The 21,619-nt window shown below is 39.2% G+C and overlaps 1 long non-coding RNA gene across 1 annotated transcript in view; it reads right to left on the reverse strand.

Annotated features, from left to right (window-relative positions):
* Positions 1-21,619, reverse strand: part of LOC143895959 (uncharacterized) — a 207,259-nt gene that overhangs the window by 2,343 nt on the left and 183,297 nt on the right. The window lies entirely within an intron of this gene.

The raw sequence follows: 21,619 nt of genomic DNA on the forward strand, positions 1-21,619 counted from the left end.
GTACCCCACGTAATTTAGGTCTAATTAACGTCGCTCTCACAACGTTGCAATATATATTGATATATCGTAATTGTATTATATAACATACAGCAAAAGTGTGTAAACGTGCGTGTAAAAGTAAGTTTTTGTTTATTATATCTTATATTATAGATAAGATATACTTTCTCTATGAATCACAATTTCACAATATCAGAATGTATGACGATGATTGTATTGCTAATCTGAAGAGACGATAGCAATATCAAACGCAAGAAAAAAACGAGGGCATGATTAATATTATGAACATATGCTTTAGGAAATATCAACTCCGAGAAGTCAACTCAGCGAGGACTATCTCGACAGAAGGATCAGCACATGGTCGTTGGTTGTGTAACAATAATCGATAGATCGATCACGCAGTCTGTTTGTCGGTTTGAAGGGTCCGTCATTTCTCGTATTCCACGAAATTCGATAGGATTTGCCCGTCGCATTCGTCGGCGAATCCGTGGAAAATCCGTCGGGGAAACTCGCCGGAAAGAGAGAGAGAGAGAGAAGAGAAGGCGAACGAGGAGGATTGACCTCCACCGCCTGAACATTTTTTTTCTCGCGCCAGTGGCATCAGTCAACAGTGATTTTCAAGGTATGTGACTGCGGTAACCGGGCACGTCAGCGCGCCCGTGTATTCCCATGGGACAACCGAGCAAAATTGGACTTCACGCCTGGCTTCAGAAGTGCGTAGCGTAGAAATATACGACCGAAGAGCCTGTCGATTCAGGCGACGACATAGACTCTCGTCTCTGGCTTTTGTTTCTCCCAACAGCTCTCCCACTGTTTGGTAACTCATCGTTTTAGGACGAAGCTTCGCTCCGTGTAGCAATCCGATCTTAAGATTTCCCTCGACGGGATACAGAACAGAATTTCTAAGAGTTTTACTCAAACACGCGTAACTTGGACTTTCAGTGCTATGCAGAAATCGATCTGTAATAAGTTGTCGCGGATTCCTCGTAATTTCCTTCATTTACAAATGAAGGAATCTTTCATCTTTAAATTTATCTCCAATTTGAGCTTCATTCTCGCCTCGGGAAGAAAAAGTTTGTTAAACTTCTTTAATATAATTTTTTGACGTTCAACTTTCTCTGGACATTCTTGCAATAAATCTGCGGATAAAGACCCCTGTTAAAGTAAAGTAAATTTTCATTCCTGAAACGCTTAGATGGCACGCGAGATTGGAGGACACCATGTGTCTGCTGTGTCTACGCTTAATAAAAGGTCATATTTCGAATGCACGTTGACTCCCACTATGCCGTCATCCTCGGTGACGTACGTATATTCTTGCGATGCGCGGAAAATGAGAAAAATGTGAGTACCCTGTTGGCGCAACGCGATGAATTCTCCGAACAATTCCACGTTCGGCGAAGCTCATCGGCCTGCCTTTTCGTGCGATCTTGCGTTAGCGGGATATCGTCGGATACGGTCGACTCGTCATTTTAACTGAGATTATATAAATAAATAATGACGCGCACCGTCTGCTGTTTTCTTAACTTTGCAAATCCCTTCTCGTTTTCGTAAAAAACGCATCTTCGTTTTTCATAAGGTGAAATCTAGAAAGCATGAACACAGAATGACGAAACGTCGGAGACATCGGCGTCGGAGAGAGCAATGCGCGGATGATCGCGGAGCGAGCGCGCTGCATTTATTCATGTTCGTATTTATGATCCGCCGCGGTAACGGCAACCGAAGAAGAGCTCGCCGACGTCTACTCGCTGACGTTTTCAACGTATCGGCTTTGCGATGCTGAAATTTGGCGAGAATAAATCCGCACTGGGGAAGAAACGGCCGCGCCGGTGTACTGCTCTTCCACTGCGGGGGGTCGTCGGTCGCGACAATGTCCCGAGAACAGGCGACGAGACAGACAATGGCCGGGTTGATGAAAATTACAACTCGAGACCCGCTTAATTTATGCGAATAATTTCGAGATAATTGAACGCGCCGGCTGGCGCATCGTTCAATCGCCGGTGAAATTCGGTGCGCAATATTGTGAGCACGTTTAAGAGAGCAGAGACCGTCGTGACGGCAAGATTGAGGGAGGGAGGTTATTGGTCCTGATACCAGGTATGTTTACCTGCAAAATTTCGAGCGACAAACAGAGGGAATGACTATCCGTTGCGACTATCTGTACCGGGCGTCTTTCTTTCTCTCTAGAGAAGCAAGCACGAACTCGCACTAGAGACGCGAAACTATCAAGACGACGCATGCTATCGGGTATACAAAGCAATCTCGAAATCCGCTTCGTCGAAAATCCCACTCGTCGAGTTTACCTGCAGAATGTCACGTCTATCGGATATGTTTTCTGCAGGGGAAATCCAACTTCTATGTATATCGAACTACGTTTTCGATGATAAAACGTACGTCGAGTACATACTCTGGCAGAGGAGGGAAGCGAGTGTACACAAGAGACGGCGAGAGAACAGGGAGATGCTAACGGACTAGAATGAAAAAGCAGTACAGCAGAAACATAAATCCACGAAACGATCATATTGCGCTAAAGTATAGTGACGCATTGTATAATTGTAATCGATACTTTATGACAAAGTAAAGTATGTCGCCGGGGATGATTGCGACGACAGGCCGTATGAAAACCGACGAGGAGAGTCGCTGTAAAAATTTTATAGGGCTTATAGATCGCGGTTGAGATTTCTCGTTGAATTGGATAGGGACGAGTCAGGTCGTAGTTTCAAATATTGCCAGCATGAACGACCCGGTCGGAGATATTCAATATCTTTTAAAGAAATATAAAGTTTCATTTATTAAAATTAATCCAGCGAAATATATATATATGGGAATTTTTGTCACTATATAAAAAATCGGTAGGGAAGATGATTCATCTATGGAGGGCGACAATATATCTATGTAGTTTGTGCTCCGTGCGACTTGCTCCGGGTTTTTGTAATCAAGTTTTGTGATACAATTGTGGTACAATAAATGCGATACGATTGACACAATAGATAAAAGTCTATATTCCTTTTGTTACAATGTATCGCATTTATACGATATTTTCATACGGCATGAAGAGAGAGAGAGAGGGGGAGAGGAAGGAGGGAGAGAGGGAGAGAGAGGGGAGAGAAAAAGAGAAAACTGAAGTCTTGTAGTCGTGTCAAGAGAAGAGATGCTCTCGTATAATTCGACAAAGGGGAAACTTCCCTCGTTTCTCCGTTTCAAAGGAGAGAGTCTAATGGAGAGGAGAAGCGATGGGAAATACTCGAGATCGTTCCGCAAAGATGAGACTCCGCGTACAAACCGGAGGACTGATTCAAAAGTTTCGGGAGCGCGCGGGTTGATGGGGCAAACTTCCTCGACCCTTCCCGTCGCCCTCGTTCCGATAATTAACTTAGAAAAATGTGGTCTGCCGTCGTTGAACTCGCATGAAATCCACCCCTAACTTCTGCCTAACTTGACCCTTACCTCTCTCCCCTCCTCCGCGCCGTCATCCCTTTCTCCTTCGACCTCTCGCCTTACCTTTATGTCCTCATCAAGCGCCGTAACTTCCGCAGCTTTAAACTTAAATTTACTTCGGGTGACCCGTACGCCTCGTTGACCCTACTTGCGACTTCTAAGCGAAGTTCTCTCATCAAGCTCCCATTTTAGTCCGGCTTCACGTGCATTACCGCCGCCCGTCCTCATTTTATCCCCCGTTTTATCACTCGCAACAACATCGCGTGTATTGGCCGTATCAGGAAAATCCTGTTGGCACAAATAACGCTCGATAACATGTCAGCCTCTTTCTAACGTTCTTTAGCTCCTTCTTGGGAGATACCTGCTTGCCTAGAACTCACGAAGAGACGTGATATAAATGCGCTTCTTGTTTTAGATAACTCACTGACATAAATAGCAGGTTTCCATAATGGGCGAAGCCAGCACACTCGACGATGTACCGCCTTATTATGGTGTCACCAACCGATTAATAGCTGGTATAAAATAATGTACAGTTACAATGGAAAAGGCAAGATTTTACAACACATATAAGTACTGAAGTGTACTTTATCTATGTCACACAAAAGGTAGTAAAAAATAAAAGAAGAGAGAAATTAAGAGAACGTTATTATTTTCAAAAAGATACAGATTATGTAGATATTATAAATTGCAGAATATTATTTATTTTTCGCAACAAATATAAATATTAATTTATAAAAATATGGCAAATATCGTGAAATATTAACTTACTGCGTGGTAATGATTGGTATTTAAACAGAACACGTAATTCGATAAATATCCCTGAATAACTCGATAAATTATGCAAAATTTATATTGCAGATTTATATTCGCTTTCTATAATAAATATTAACAAATAACAAATTTAAGATAATATACCATATATCCTCCATCAAACATTAAATTTGATATACTAATAAATCAGAAATATATCATTCTCTTGAAAAATTGACAAATGAACTGAAAGATTTTTAAACAGAGATTTATTTTTCTGATAAATAAAGATATCATATAGTATCGTATTTTTATTTCAACTTTTTTATAACTATCAAATCCTCATTGTATACACGCGGCGCTCGTGTAAATTGTATATTCTTTTTCCTCCAGTGCAAATACGAAGTTATATTTAAATAATTTTAACGCGCTCGATACCATGTCATGCTCTGTCGAATAAATTTTTTGCTCCGCGTATTGTTCGTATGAAGCGTATTGTTGCCTTTGCAATTTTTCAATTTCACGGATACGGTCCACCCCCTTTTACGCCCACGATGAACGACGTAAAATTTTGTAGCTCCTGCTGCTGCTGCTGCTGCTGCTGAAGTAATTGGATATCGTAATCTCGTTATACTTCGCTAGCTGGAAGGGTCGTATAAAATGTCGAGGTGAGTTTCTAAACGAGATTAACCCGCAGATCGTGCGAATTAGCGTGACGGGGTTTGACTAGTGACTCTCGATGTACATATGACGCTGGGCGTCACGTACGCCATCATATTAATTTTTTTCAATTATTTACAAATTATTTTATTTACAGTCAAATACGCATTAACGAGTATTATTTACAAATTATTAAATTTGCAACATTAAACACGTATATTTATAATATTTTATAATATATCTATATTTATTAATGTTACATACCTCCTGCAGTTTCCAGTTATTACTTCTTTTTTTTATCTAAAACTTTGCAAATATTGTTTAACTTATGCGTACACGCTTCTTTGCATGTAAATACAATCTGTGGGAAAAGATAATTTCAAAATACGAAATCGATTACAATTCGTTTACCTTATTGGTGATATTTTTATCTGCATGCGTTCTATCGAAAGACTATTGTCTCGCGAGTCGAGGCGAACATTGGCCAATGAAGTGCACGAAAGTACCTGGCAGAAGAAGGAGAGCTGTTCTTTCGGTGGATACCCCAATAATTGCCTGCCTGACGAATCTTCTTCGAGAAGATGTTCCGGACATAATTGCCTTTGTGCTAGATAGATACAAGACGTTTGCGCTTGAAAACTTTCAGTTAAAAAGATTAAAATCGATACAGCCAGATGTGGGATATTGAATGTTGAAGGATTTTATGTAAAAAGAGGTCTTTCTTTGAGCACGCTGTTTCATTATCGTTCTTGCAGTTAATATTAAATGTGATATAATAAGTTTCTTGTATGCACTTGTCATAAATTGTAAGAAAATAGAAAAAATTTCAAACTGTGCATAACGTGAAATGTACAAAATTATAACTCATTATGTTACTAATTAGTGTCATCAGTCTGTTTTATGATCTTTGCAGTTTAGAGTTTCGAAACGTGTAGCTCTCTATAAATAAGATTCCGATTTAATGTCGCCAGTTTTTACAGCGCTCGCATGTGTCTCTGGCTTTAAATGCCCGAAGGAGACGAGACAATCTAACGGACAATCTTTTCTGAGGCTTGTGAAAGCGACGAAGCGAGCGGATATAAATGGGCGGCTCGCGCGTGCGTCTGTCCGCGCGAATTGTCTTGATGGAAAAATCTCTGAGGAGATCGCGCGGCGCGTACACGGCGCACCTTATGGCCCCGTAAGGAGCCGGCGTCGCGACCCTACAAGCCACGTGAGAATTCCTCTCCCGTCCGACAGAATTCCACGCCACTTTTCCCCGACGTTTGCTCGCCCGCGTCTTTCCCTGCGGCCCGTGCCGGTGGAGAGGCGAAGAGACGTAATACGGGACGCGCCTCATCCTCGGTGCTAACACTCCAACTGGGATTACCTTGGGACTCTTTTGCCGCTCAACGCAAAAGATATTCCCGAGGAGACGAGGAGCCACTGCGCGTGGGCGCGAAGCCGCTGTATTTGCGAGACCACTAGAACGAGATTCGGACAACGGTGAATTAATTGCATAACCGTCTCGTCGTGTGTTATGTAGCGCGCGGACTTAACAGAGACAGACATGAGAATGGGTCTTTTCAGCGGAATGAGATTGGACTGACAATGATGGGATGTACCCGCTAGTCTCGAAGAGTAGCTGGATGATTCAGCCCATGATGACAATCGTCATGACGGAATCGCGATGACAGGAAGAAAAGGTCATTGATTGCTTGATAGGTAGGAGAAGGTATAATTAACAGGTGAGATCGCGGATCATTATGATTCTGACGTCTCCATTGGAAAAACAACAGCTCGATGGAATACAATGAGATGCTTCGTATGTTTCTTGAAAGATTTTGATGATTTGACATCGTGCGTGAGTTGCTAATCGCTTGGAGTATAATTATAGTTTCTTATTAATTGTGATTTTATATTGTGTTAAGAATGTCTTAAGTTTTAGTAACACAAAGATTTAATCGATGACTTTAATATTTCTTATGCATTTCGCGTTTTCGTCAAACACTAAATTTCTTTCCAATTATATTAATTTTAGTGGACGTAAAATAAAATAGGAATAAAAATCACTTGGATAATATCAGTCCAACCAGTCCAACCAACACGATGACTCAAACGGAAATGGAAAATGCGTTCAACCATGAGCACGTAAAAAAAAGTTACATAAATCTTTGCTGTCGATATCGAATAGTCGAATAATCGTCGACGAGCACTTCAGGTGGAAATACATCCTCTTCGGAAATCGTTATTTGAGTGTGTCGTTGCGCCTGGTTCCTCGTCGCAACAGGGAGATACTCGGGGATGATAGTACATGTTCGAACAGAATACCGGGCTTCAAGCACGAGGCGTCTTTTCCCCCTTTCCAGTAAAAATCCAGTCGAATAAAGGGCGGAGAGGAGCGCACTACCACCTCCTCTTTTCTCTTTTATTCGGAAAAGTGAAGAAGCGGAGCGCACGCACGTATATATACACGCGTACTCACACACGTGCGCGCACACGACGTTGACGCTGGTGAGAACAAATGTCAGAAAAATGAAGCCGGTTGCCGCTTTTCCGAATCTCAGAGGCCGTAGACAACGCACAGTTTGACTCGGCGAGTATTCGCGTGACACGTCGCCGTAAATAATGGACGATAGGCCTCCGGAGGTGCGAGCGTCATCGTCGCTTTTTTTTCATCTTCCCATCTACCTATCGCCTCCTCCGTCTCATGACCGATTTCTCTTTTTTTTTCATTCCTTCCTTCTCTCCTTCACCGTAAATATCCTCCCTTCCGCTTTTCGCACCATCTATCATTCCGCTCTGTCCTACAAGGGTGTCCCCCTTGAAATGCGGGATACACGTTTAACATCGGGAACCAAAGCCGCTGTGTGTGTCTCTCGGGGGACAGCCGAGAAACGGTCGTCAGCTGGCGAAAATGCAGAAGCAAAGTGGACGCGCGGCCGGGTCACCTCGGTATGGCGTCTGCTTCGACGTGTGTCGCCTCCGGGATTTCCTCGGGAGAGCCCACGTTCGACGTGTTATCGATCGAAGGAAATCGCTCGTGCACTAAGGTGTTAAGTAATATCGTTTGTCCCGGTTAGCTATCACGGTGTCATTTTTGATGTCGAAGATATTTTCGGATTTATATGACTGTGCATTTCTCCAAAGATACGATCTTAGCTTAATATCGTTTAATCTCGGATCCGAAAATGTACTTTTTTTCGTATGATCACGTTAAGTTTATCGCATGAAACAAATTTCGGAACATGCAGACAAACGTAAGCAGACCGATCAGTTATAGCCGAGAATTAAAATCGTAGTTTTACGTTTTTGACCATTGTCGATTGTGGTGTTTTTATGTAATCCTTATATTGTTGAGGATAAATAAAAAAACATTCTTTAAAAAAATACGAATTATTCATCTTGCTCTGTATTTCGTTTCGCTCTTCGACGAAATCAAGATAAATCAAAAGAATATCTCTCAAGAAATCAGAAATCGCCGATGAACCTCATCATATTACATCGCTGCGATTGCTGCGAATAGTGTATAGGTAATGAAATCAATAAAATGTAAAATTCGATTACGTATTATCGAGATGTTGTGAGTATATATAACAAAAGTACAAGGGAAGCCGCGTAATTATTTACTTAGCAATGTACGATATACAATATATATACGTGGATTCGTACATAAGTACATTCGGTATCGATGTCGAATTGCAGTCGATTGAACAACCAATCTATTTTCCCTGGCGAAAGCAAACGTATATTTCGAATCCTATGCTCTCGTACATGCGGACCCGATTAAGCTTAAGGATACTCTCGGTGTACCCGGCTGATTTCACCAATCCGTGAACCATAAATCTTACGTACCTCGGCGGATTAAGTAGCTTGCTTTATCGTCGTCTGGCGTGAGATCTCAGAGCCATGGAGAGTCGCCGATTTGGGATTAGCTTGGCGGCATTAAATCCAGGAACACTCGAATCTCGAATCGGTTTCGTACATCGGACTGCTGAAGCTTCTTCGGCAAGCAATAGAAAATAAAGAATGGCGCCGATTGCTACGTTCCTTTTCCGCGTGCAGCATACCGTACCGTTAAATCTGCGAGCAAGACTTGCAAGCACAAGAAATTACGCGCCCGGGAAAAATTACTTTGCACAAATAAAGGAACATTTCTAGCAATGAGAGATCCGAGATTATATTCGCGTAAGCTCAGGATATTGCGGAGAAGCGGCGCGAAACCAAGGTAGACGATTGGAGGGAACCAAGTCAGAAAGCGAGAGCTTAGGCGAGGCTCATTTTGTTCGAAATTACGCTCTTCTGGCTAATTATCTGGCACCAAAGTCATTAGTATTGCGTTTTCGCGATGGCGAGCAAACCGGTAATACAATTTACATCGGGATTCGCCGGGAACGTACCGAGCACTAACCAGGAATCTCGACGGTGCTCGACACACCGTGACACGCCGGGACTTAATATAATGGAGTCTTGAGGAACCAGTAATTACGGGGGAATCGAGGTCGAGAAACGATTTACGACTGAACGAACGGCCAATAGCCTTCCTTCCGTGGGAATACGAAAAGGGGTGTTGCATTTCCGTCTGGCCACGAAATGAATCTTCGCACCCGGCTGCCGCGATCGATCTTATACGGAACGATTTGAGAGCACCTTTAAGGATTTAGGAGACAACGAAGAGCAGGGGCAAGACACCGCTTACGGAAAGCCGCCGGCTTTCCTCTCTGATCCGCTTATGTCGCTTGGTAAAAGTACCAATTCGTTTATTATGGATGAACGAAGAGATACGTTATACCTTCATCTTAAGTTATTCTCCACATTTTAAAATTTTATAATTAAATCTTATAATTAAATAGAGAATATGCCATCTTCGATCGGGCTGGATTTTAGTAGCTTAATAATAATACACAATTCAATTCGTAGTGTCAAATTACACTCAATTTGAGTCATTTTTAATCATTCCTATAAGTCGCCACTGCTCCTGCTCATCCCGTTAATTTAACTAAACCAATGAAGTTAAAATAATACTGTTGTGTATTAAAATAATAAACTTTGACACACATGGCAATAAAAAATACTAAAATGTTATTCAACTCAAGTATTGGTTTTTTAAATTTTATCCTTCAATATTTAACAGTGTATTTCTGTGTGAATTTTGTATAATTTTTCTAATTCCGTGCCGATTATTTGTCGGTCTTGAAACATAGTTTTTTTTATTGGAACAGTAAATTCACATATTTAAATCGATAATTGATTTAACTTTTGATGCTAAAACGTATTACTTTTAAATTGTAAAGAATTTGTTGTAAAAAATATCACCTCAACCAGAGTTCGAACTTGGTTCTCCTTACAATTCATAATGGGCATCTTTACCAAATTGACCAGTGAGGCATGTCTCAATAAGAACTGTGAAATCGGCGCGTAGTTTGCTAAGTTCAAAAAAATATACAAAATTCACATAGAATACATATGTCATTTAGGCTACTAAGATCCAGCCCGACCGAATATGGCAGCTTCTCTATTTAATTAACAAAACATTTCTTTAATTAACAATAATATAAAGTCAATTATACCAATATGTGAGTTATAATGACCTAATTAAATATTAAATAATGTAAATTTAATTATTAACATGTTAATACATCATACAATTTCAATCGCAAGCAAGACGCAGCCAAATAGAGAGTGAGATCACAGGTTGATTGCCTCTAAAATCGAGGGAAAGATATTATTTATCATCGCGTAAGTTTCGATGCGGACATCAAATATCACATACCGAGAGAATCCAGGTCAACCGAGGAAAACCATTTCCGCGCGTATCGATCGCGGCGCGCCGTTATATCGTTATTGTTAATCTCACTATAATCGTTTTTCGACGTTGTTTTCAGAGCGCGGGTGAGCTTCCTTCCCCGAAACGGCAACGGGGGTGAATTTGACGCCCGACAAACTGGCTGCGAAAGATTTGACGATAAAAATGAGGTAACAAAAATGGACGCCATCTCGGCGAACAACGCGCAGATGAAGAGACGGGGAAGGAAGAACGACGGGTGGAATAGGTAAAAGAGAAAAAGGCAGGGCTTTTGGGTTGGGAGTAACGGAGCAAGGATAAAAATGAGAGAAAGAATGCGAGAGAGACGGGGATAGCGAATAGACGCATCGGAGGAGCTTGAAACCAATAACTTCGCGTTTCGGGCAAATGGGCCTGCATACATGTGCCAAGGCACAGATTTCGGTGCTACTAGTGGCCGAATCCGACTTTTAAAATTTACAGCTGCGACATGCGAGATCGAGTTTTGATGGACTATGAAATCGCGATTTTGCCTCCACTACCAGATTCGATTTGTGCATGATGCGAAGTATTCCAAGGCCAACGTGGCGTAAAAATCGTATGGATTAGTTTGGCTATCGTATCGAAAAAATACTGATAATAATATAATTTAATAATTAACCCGGTAATTTAATGTTAATTACACAAATTTTTCAAATATCGCGCAAATTAGCTCCGTTTACAATGGTTATCTGTAAAACATCAAACATATTTCGGTAGTTATTACAGTCAACTGTTCCATTTAAGATTCGAGGTACCATAAGGGTTATACTCATTTGATAGATACAAATCTGACAGATAGATAGACAGAAGCTGAAAAATCAAGAATCGTGAAAATCGCGGCGCGATTCATGTGTCATGAATGCCGCTTTCTTCTTACTCGATGGCAACATTCGGATGTATACCAGCGACATTCGATGTAAAAACGGAAAGTCGGCGAATGGCGGCGGGCCCCTTCCCCGCCGCGGTCGCCAAATACAGTTCGGTCCAGCGCTTGCTCATCTACCGTTCCCCAAAAGCATCGTTCGATCCTGATTGCTCTGGTGCGACCCATATTTCGACATCGACATTTTGATGTGACGTATGCGAGCGACGGAATAACGCGGGAGTTAACAGCGGAATAGAGAATAGAGAGGATAGAGGACTTTTTCCATCGGCTCAACACCAACCAGAATATTGCATCCACATATCCATATCTATCCGCAAGGAAACGTTTTTAATTTATTTGTAGAGGTAATTGTAAACGCAATTTTGCTACAATAGTTACGCTTATCCGTGAAACTGTTCAGATACTGTACACTAAGAAAAAAATTTTCTGCAGTTTAGTAAATATTAGTTTGCATACAACTGTGACTCCATTTATTAAAATGCAGAACATTTTTTTCTCGCAGTGTTATTAATTCATCAGACTTTATCTTATTTTAGATTATTATTTCCCTATTATTATTTCTGTCTCTCTTTCTTAATTCAATTGTTCTTAATTAATGTTTTAGAAATTTACAATCGCTGTTGAAAGATATTTTCTTTTATTATTATAAAAAAATATTTAAAAATTAACTTTTTTAACTGCAAGTGCATATTTATCAAAGAACCGCTTTCTGCATTTGTACATTCAATTGATTCTTGCCAGTATGACGAAAATGTACAAAATAATTTTTTAAATGAAACACGCACATTTATAGATTCTAGATTGTATGTAAAGAATTCGCACATTGCGCTTTACGCGGTGCATTTCTGCAGCGTGGAGTTTGTTTACGGGAAAACTCTATTTTGGATATTGGCAATTTTACGTTGGAATGTATTGTGGCCGCGGGCTGATTCACGGAATATTAAATTTCTCGTTCAAAAAAAAAAGAAAAAAATGTGACGACACAAGTGATAACTACGATGCCCTATTTCCCATACAAATTATCTCTTTGCTACCAGCCACTACTAAAATTCGTTTAAAAAGTCAGCGTTTTGATATTTTTTAAATTAAACTTTTTCTGTCTTTTATTTACCTTCACCGTACGGTTTTGCGCTACGCGTTTATTGTTGCCGAGTAACTTGACACAACGCATCTTTTTTGCCTGCGTATAAGATGGGAGGATATACTCGACGGTCAATAAATTAGAACAGAGATTGCCGTCGTACAACAAGCAATTTCCTCCCTCTCTCCATAGTCTGCCGTTGCACCTTCGTATATTCACCGTATAACGCCTTAGCGAGATAGTTAACGCGAACGTTGCGATACAAGAGGGTCATAAAACCTGGTTATTGCACATCGTGCATAGATTATAACGATCGAGCATCGCTCGACCATATCGGAGACGATAACATTTCTTCATGTGCCCGGATACCTAACTGCTGATGCTCTTCCCACATGAGATATGCATTAATTTATTTCTAACAAGTATTTTGTCTTTAATAGGTCAATTTCTTTAAACACTTTGACTTTTGTTTTACTTGGTGAATCGGTAGAAGAGCTTGGAAAATATTTTAGAAGATAAAATAATTTAATATGTTGCAAAATATATCACAATAATGCATAAATCAACGGTATTATTGCGTGATAAGTCTTCCGATATTTGGTTTAATGTATTTCTTTTAGCTATATGCTGTCATTTCCGTTATTATTCGTTATCATATTCTTCCGCTCAATAATCTTTTATGATACGTGCATTTTAAACTAGTGGAAATAGCCGTGGTATGGAAATAGCCATGCACACAGACGTACGCATTTAATCCTTGTACAGCACATATTTACAGAAGCACATATTTACAGATTTTCACAAACGTATATCTCTGTTCGACTGCTTCGTAATTCACTGTAATATCCGCACGGGGATCCAAAGCTGAATGTAATCGCTACGATTAAACTTGGATGAACACAGAGACTGATATTGGATACCCGCCGTCATTGGACGTAATGAGATGGATTGAGGGAAACTTAGGAAATAGTTTCGCATCTATTACTTCTTAATCGGGGCTTTGGCACGTCGCAGTTGCGAGTCAGTGATATAGAGCAAATATCGTTATCGCGTGGAGTTGTCTTAATCTATTTTAGAGCTCTACTATATACATATATCTCTCTTTACAGTTAATCTTTATTGTTAATCGTCGATTTTCCTTATTAGAATGTCTCTACTTTGCCCATCTTTAAGTGTACCGTGTATTTGCAATTTCTCTTAATAAATTCAGCCAGCTAATGGCGTGGCCATGACTGTCGAGTTTGAGCTAATCTAATGGTTTCTAATCCCTTAAGAGTACGGGACACGCGATGATATATATCTCAGTTTGCAAGCTTGGAATTGCGACTTAAATCATGCAAAATAGCATCGAGAAACGTACCTCGCAAGATTAATTATTTTCCTCTCTATTTCGGTGCTATATTTATTGTCAGATTATTATATACAGATTCATCTTTCTCTTTTACGATTAAAGAAATTTTAACATCAATAAGGATACTATATTTTTATTTTATCCACATACCGATATATCTTGTTTATTACATATGAAAAATGCGACACATTATACGGTAAAATAGGTTTGTATGTGGTGTTCGTAATAAAAGTGCAAAGAAATGGTGTAAACGCCGTGAGTAATATTGTTGTCAGCAGTCACGCCGAATGCAGCGGCGCGAGTCTATATATTCTTACTGCATATAACATGTAAATATATAAATAAAAGCAGGATAGTAATGATAATGCATGTTCAACGCTTTCAGCGCGCGCCAACGCGAGCTAACGCGAGCGTAGAAATGTCAAGCCGCATTATAGTACGTAGAAACAACAAAAGGCAGATTTTCCTCGTCTTTTCTTTAAATCTGTATAATATTCATAATGTTTCTTCTTAATAAAAAAAAATTTTAATTCCTACATAGTGAACATAAACAAAGAGATAAAAATAACAATGTTATGACCATCAGCTTCTCTAGTGCAGTTTGCAGAATTATTTTATGGCTACGTTTACATAGGTTACAATAGGTATGTACATTGTAAATATTTCGAATGTGCAACACTATGTATTTATAATGTCGAAATGGTCGATGACCTTTATTGAATACCCAAGAGAATCAATTTCCGCGCGCGCTTAGACATAATAGCCGCAGGCTTTTACAGGGCGACACGGTAATTTTAATGCTTCACGTTTAATACATTATATTGAAATCAATCTATGAATAGTAGTTGGTTATACAGAGATGTGTTTACCCTCATTTTATGTTAATATAGATTTAAGAAAAAATATTTGTATTATGTTAAATAACTTTGAATTTTTTAAAAATCAAAATATTATAATAAAAATAGAAAATTTACTTGGTATTGCAATTCACACTTGTTAAATGAAATATATTAATGTTGTTAACGAATCTTTAATTAAAATTTAATCTTTATTAATAAAAAATAAGAAAACGGTATACAAGAAAACATGATATAGAATCATCATGTAATTAACAATATACTCGCAACCCGTCGCGTCGCGTAAAAGAGTCACGGTGCGGTCTCGCTTCGCGTGTACTTGGCGCGAGACACTACCGTGTCTCTTGATTACTCTACTTTATGACAATATACGTTCTCATATTGTTTTATTATTAAATAATTGGTTTCTTTTAGATAATTGTTCTATTTTCTTAATTAGCCAGGAAATGTTACACACAACGGAGATAAGACTAAATAAATTATTTTATCGAATTATTTTATTTTTCAAATTTGCAATATCTGTTTTAGATCGCGATACGCTTTAGATTAACAATAAAAAATGGATGTCTTTCATTGCTTGAATAAGTGGAAAGACACGACATAATACATTTGTCGTTGTGTAAATCTGTAAAATTGATTTGGTAACTCTATAATCCAATCCGCTATACACGATACGATACAGACTTTTGAGAATTATCCGATTTATCTGTAATCTGGCAAAAAAGCTGACTAGTAAAGCTGGTAAAATTGCACTTTTGTCTACCTATAAGCTCTCCGATATTGTAGACGCATATTGATTATATTTACTGACCATTATCTTGTTTTATATCTACACTCAACCCGTGGATCGAGTTATAGGAAACAAGATTTTTTTTATTCAGAGCAATCTTACGAATTGAAATATAAAGATGATTCCAGACGATAATATTACAGTAATTTTAATAATGTAAACTTATCAAGAGCACTTTTAGCTATACATATCTTCATGTATTAATTATATGTTAATTAACCACTGAACATTACTATATACTTATTTTTCTCCTACACTGGAGACCACTTTCAAATAAAACCAATTATCTCATTCTGATACGATAAATCACGTGCAATTTCTTTATTTTGTTTTCGGATGAGTCGTCCGTGCTTTTATTTTTTAACTTAGTCATTTGCAAGATGACAACATCACGAAAGATTAGACGTTCATCATGCAATAACGCGCACAGGCAAATCGCGCGCACGCCGAGCACTAATCACGTCAAATATCGGGAAGGACAGCGAGCTGATCAGATTGGAGAACGCGGCAGGTAGTCAGAGGCAGGTAGCAAGTTACGTAATACTGCCGCCGCAAATGCGGAATTTATGATTTGTAAGAGAGAGAGAGAGAGAGAGAGAGAGAGAGAGAGTGCATAACTACGCCATTAACCATGAAATAGTTTCCGGCTATCTGCTCCGTTCCATGCAGCGCGAGGCAGCGCGTGCGGATGCGCTCGCCGAACCGACTGGCGCCTAGCCGACTGTCCTCTCGTATTTCCATCCGGTTCACTTATCGGCGTTGGCATTATTCGAATTATTAAGCACCCTACGCCGGGCTGCAATCGACGACCTGCTCCTATCCCCCTCCCCCCGCTACGGTGTTCCTATTGTGCGTGCAACGCACCAGGTTTTTCGCTGATCCATTATACGCTGCTTTTCACCAGCTCTTAAACATTATTTCCCTGCGCCGTTATTACCCATTGTTTTGCCGTTCATTATTTTACCAATGTGAATGTAAAATAACGCGGCAATTAAGAGATCGTAAATTGAGCGAGATTTGGAATCGGTTTAAATATGCCACAATTAAAAATTTATGTAGGCGGAACGGGATTTTTGTGTTAATTGATGCACGAAAATTTATCAGTTGGAGACCAACAACGTGAATATCTTACAAAATAATAAAATATGCATATCGTAAGAACGTGTTAGAAATAATATGACCTTATATTCTCTTAGAAAAATATTTGGACTTTGCATTAAATTACAGAAGATAAAAATATATCGAAAATGCCCGCTTTAATTAAATATTAAAAAAAAAATCATCGTTTTAATATTTAAATATTAATAAACGAAAGAAATAATAATATTATGTACGGAAATGCGAAAACACACACACACACACATAAATAATTTTTATAAAACATATATATTCATTGCCTTATTTTTATAAATACAAATTGTAACTAAATATACAATACGAGAATTATATATGTTTAATTTTTTTTCAGACTTATGATATTTTATGAGACGCAGGCCGCAGGGCGAACGACGAGATGCGATCGTAGGGATCGAGGACAAGGGGAACGGGGTAAATCGGCGGAAGTGGCAGCGAATGTAGCGTGAAATCGTAACGGAAGAATCGCAATAACTCTTCCAAAGCGGTTTAAAGCCGCTCGTCCTGAGCCCGCTATGGCTGCGGGAAAGTCGGCGGAGTCCCCATCGGGGGGTGTATCGAATTTTTTTCTCGCGCTGTCCTTCGCGTACCACCCTTTCCCTCGTCTCTCCCTCTAACCCTTTCTCCCCCTTCCCTTTCTCTTTTTCCCTATCATCTCCTCGCCGTTTTTACGATATTGGCGCAATCCTTGCGTTCGGAGGATGGTTGTATTATATTTTCGGTGAAGATCTCGCAGCCTCGCAGGGAGGTCGAGGCGGGTACGCGTTGCAGGGAGGATGTCGATGCAAGTGCGAACACATCGAAATTGGAAAACCTCGGTGAATTTACCGCGGTAAAAAGCGAGTACGAGGACGACCGTGACCGGCGGCGCGGCGGCGTCGGCGGTGGGCGATGGATCGTAAGGGCGAGACGCGAGGGACGGGGGTTCCAGCCATTAGGTACTGACCATTGAAAATCCTGGTCACGTAAAGCATCTCACGGTCGGGAAGGGTAATCATAAATTCTGAACGGAGATTGCACAGCAGCGGCGCAAGCTTGCGACTGACGACGCTTTTCTTCATCCTGTGTGTTGGGAAATCGCTTCGGAATTTTCTTACGCTCCGTACGGTCTGCACGTGCGACAAGAGCACAATGCATTTACACACTTGTATACCAAGTGATTCTTTTAGTACGAACGTTCCGATGTAGTTATGTAAAAATATACAAATACGTAAATATAACACGGATAAGCCTGAGATTATTAAAACTATAATGATGAAAAGTAATTAAGAGCGATCTTTTAATAATGGCCATTGTAACATTGGTAAAAAATCGTTATTAATTCACGCACTGTCCCATTTATTCACATAAATTTAGATTTAAAAAAGTAATGTCTAATATATATATATTATATATTATTAAAAGTATATATATATATATACTTTTAATAATAAGGATTACTTCCATCAAATTAATATCATAAAACTATATTGTTAAAATAAGATATCCATAAAAATGTAAGTAATTATGAAAATTAAGATTACAATTACAAATACAGATAACAGAAGTATATTGAACTAAATATATTGTACGAAGTTTACATTTTAGTAATGCATCGATTTGCGTTTCCGCGAAATCACAGCTATTTGCCTGTAAGCGATTCAGGTCAAGTACAAACTAGAGATGCAAACTTGCACCTAAGTGAGGCACTTCGTAAATGCAAATATCCTATAGTCCCGATCGAGCACCGCGCTAGTTGCCTCTAACAATGGAAACTACTTAAGCGCCCGATTATTGCGATAATGCGCTGGAAGAACAAGTTCGCTTAAACTTAACTGCAACGTTAACACGTTACGGGTTGGCATTGGGATTTAGTAATGCAATGTATACAATGCAAAAAAATACAGTTTGCCAGGTTATGTAAAGCTGATCTCTGTTTTTAATGCACAAGATCTCCAGTGACGCGCACGCACGCATGATTGAAATACGTTTCTATCCAAGCGAATAGAATCTGTATCAATTTGCGAATGCAGTGGTCGCGGGGCTCGTGGTCAAAAAAAGGGCTCGCAGTTTCACCAATTTTTATTTTTAAATCTCTATCGCGCTCAACCAATTCTTCGGCAACTGACGGCTTCGTTTGCGTCGATGCCAAGTTTTGGCAAAACGTGATTTTTACACAAATCAGAGTTTTTTGAATAAAAAAATAGTTTTTTTGTGTAAATATATATCCTCGTAATGTCTTCTTGTGTTTTATCGCTAACTAATACAGAAACTTCATATGGCCAGTTGAAAGCATTTTATGTGTATGTACTAAAATACATATATATCAAAACTAAATATTTCTGATACGTATAAACACATATTCCATTTATTCGCGTACAAATAAGGCCTTTATGTGCTTTAGAAAAAAATACCGAAATCCTGCATGCAATTCACTTTTGATCGGTGTCTCAGCAATTCTATATTCCTTTTAATATACTTATAATATCTGGTTGTTCTCTCTCTCCCGTTGCATATTTCTCTTTAGCTTCCGAATTGCATACTTTTTTAAATTACTACCGATCTGTCTTTTGATCAGTCAAGTACAAGTAAGATATTATTTTGCAGCTATATATATATATATATATATATATATATATATATATAGTTTCACCGAAAAAAAATCAATATAACAGCGAGAGAGGCGGAGAAGAGGAAAGGACTTTATGAAATTTCATATATGGGCACGTTTGAACAATATTTTCCTGAAAGATTGCGCTTTAATCTTTGGAAGCCAGCAGCATCAGGCGACTGCTATCCTTGTTATTTCCGTATTGTTTTAATACGATGCCAAATATTCTCGTTTTAATATTCCATCAAAAATTGTTCCTATATTATAAAATCTTCTGTTGGATCTTAAACGTATTATTAACTAAACATGATTTTATGAAGTTTCTCAATTCATGCTGTTTAGAAATTATCTCTCTTATTGCAGGGGAATGATTCAAAACAGGACGTTAAACGATACTTGTTGTCCGTTGATAGCGGATAACAGTAGCTAGCAAGTGTTTGATATCCATAACGAGTACTTGTACACCTGAGACTATCGTCTGAACGGAAATTAATCGTTCATAGATCGATACCGAGGGGGGGCCTAAGAGGCGGAGGGGGAGAATAGCGGCTAGTCGGTTTAGCGAACATACTAATCCGATCAAGCAATCTCTGCGATCTCTCCCGTTGCCGGACCCACCAATTGCATCCATACACCTGCCGGCTGTGCTATCCTATCCCTTGGCACCACGGACATCCGTTAATCAACGCCTAATTAAGTGCGTCAGCAAAGTCCAGTGGTTCATACTCGAACCCAATGGAACCTCATGGCGTTTATGTCGACCGCGTATTCTGTGTGTGATATCGAATCGCTTATGGCTTATAAATCTTACTGCAGCTATTGACACAATTTTATATAAAGAAGACACTTAATAATATTAGCTATTTTAGACTATAATGAATATTAGCTATTTTCTCATTAATTAAGGTTTTCTAATACACTTCAATAGTTAATAAAACAATCGAGAATAGTACGGTATCGGATAACATTTGTATTGTAATATAAATCCACAAATGTAATTATTCGATATATATTATTACTCTTTTAATATAAACTGCAAAATTAGTTCCTGCGAGACCTGGAAAAACTTCGGTAAGGTACTTCTTGTTCTATCGACTTTTAGAGAGAAAAAAAAAGATTTATATAGATTTAGCTCCAGAAATACTTGCTCGAGTAGCTTTCTAAAACTTTATGTTTGTGTATCAGAAGAAGTATAGGTCTGCAAGCGTGGCCTTCTTCGAACAATATTTTAAGCGAAAATATATTATACATACATTTTATACTTATATTTTATTGAACGCAATTCTTTCACATAATTGCTATATAATATATAAAAACATATAACATAAAATTTGTAACTTTCTCTTAGGTATACGTAATATACCAAAGAAATAAGTGTTATAACCCGGATTGAAAATCTTTGCGCATCTACGTCTACGAATTTATTTTCTTTGGAGTTAGCAAAAGTTTGGCCAAATCTTTTAGGAACACACAGGATATCCTTATAGATATTTCAAAACTAGGACAGTTAATATGATTTTCTAACTTGGAAATAGAAAGGCGTGTCACGTATATTGACAAACATATATAGCACACATATTTTTTCATCCTTTCTTAGCCGCCAATGTGATATTGATTGTTCCTAATATTAGAAGAATCAGTAATGGATTTGAGGTTTGAAATGTTTACATTATTGTCAGAATCATATTCGCTTTTTTGCAACGTGAATTTGATGACAAAGTCGTTGCAGTTCGTTCTAAAAAATAACGGGTTGACCGGGTTACATGGATTTTTGTCGCCCATCGACCGACGTCGAGACGAGTGCTAGTCTTATTACATATGCAACCTTCCGCTACTACAAACGAGACGCCATTGCGGTTTCGTCGCGCCGCCTCCGCTCCGCTCCGGAGCACGAGGTGGAGGCGAAAATTGTCTTGCCGACAATCGCAGGATGTGGTCGATTAACTGCATCGTGACGTGCATGTCGTTTTCGTTGTCGACGAGGTACTTCCACGGGCTTCCTCCGGAAGTAGCACTGATGGGAAACGTCGACCGGGCTCAGAAAAGATAGATGCCGGGATATAAGCGGGCGACAAAACAAGGCGCGAGACGCCCAAGATGAGAATGGAAATCTTATTTTGTCTTATCAACGTCTAACAGCGTCGGCGGTGGCGGCGGCTATTAACGCGTAATTTATGTCCGGAATTACGGCGAAATGTCTTGCAAAACATGCGGGATATTTCCGAGATTGTCGCGTGAAAAACCGAGATTCTTTCCTCTTATCATACATAATGTTCAAAAAT

The sequence above is a fragment of the Temnothorax americanus genome, unplaced genomic scaffold (genome assembly GCF_048541705.1).
Source record: "Temnothorax americanus isolate GAGA-0224 unplaced genomic scaffold, ASM4854170v1 Scaffold17, whole genome shotgun sequence".
Taxonomy (NCBI): Eukaryota; Metazoa; Arthropoda; class Insecta; order Hymenoptera; family Formicidae; genus Temnothorax; species Temnothorax americanus.